Consider the following 442-nt stretch of genomic DNA (forward strand, 5'->3'; position numbering starts at 1 on the left):
CCCTTGCATTATCTGACTGATGAACGCTCTAGTGGCTTCATTCTTCTTCACCAGTGTCTTAAGAAAGCTCAAACCAGTTTGACTTTTTCTGGTTTTTCATGGTTTACAGAGCGAATGTTGCACGTGAGAGAGGACAATGGCTCACCACATGAGAGCTGCCTAATGACCCAGTGTTATCCAGCTTCAGTATCTGTGTTGCAACATTCCTTTAGCAGGCCTGTTCTGAAACACCTGCTGCCTCAGACAAGCTGTGACCTTGCATGTTAACAGGCCACCTACGGAAAGTAACATTCGTCCATGACAGTAAAATAGATGGAGTAGATAAGAGAGGATGAATGAGAGAAACTGTAAAGTTGGGAAATCGGTCAGCTGTGGTGATGATTTGTCTCTTGCAGGATGATGTTCTCCACGTCAGGCCTTCAGGGGGCTTTCAGTATGAAAA

Source organism: Telmatherina bonti, assembly GCF_933228915.1.
Source record: "Telmatherina bonti genome assembly, chromosome: 9".
In the NCBI taxonomy this organism is placed as follows: domain Eukaryota; kingdom Metazoa; phylum Chordata; class Actinopteri; order Atheriniformes; family Telmatherinidae; genus Telmatherina; species Telmatherina bonti.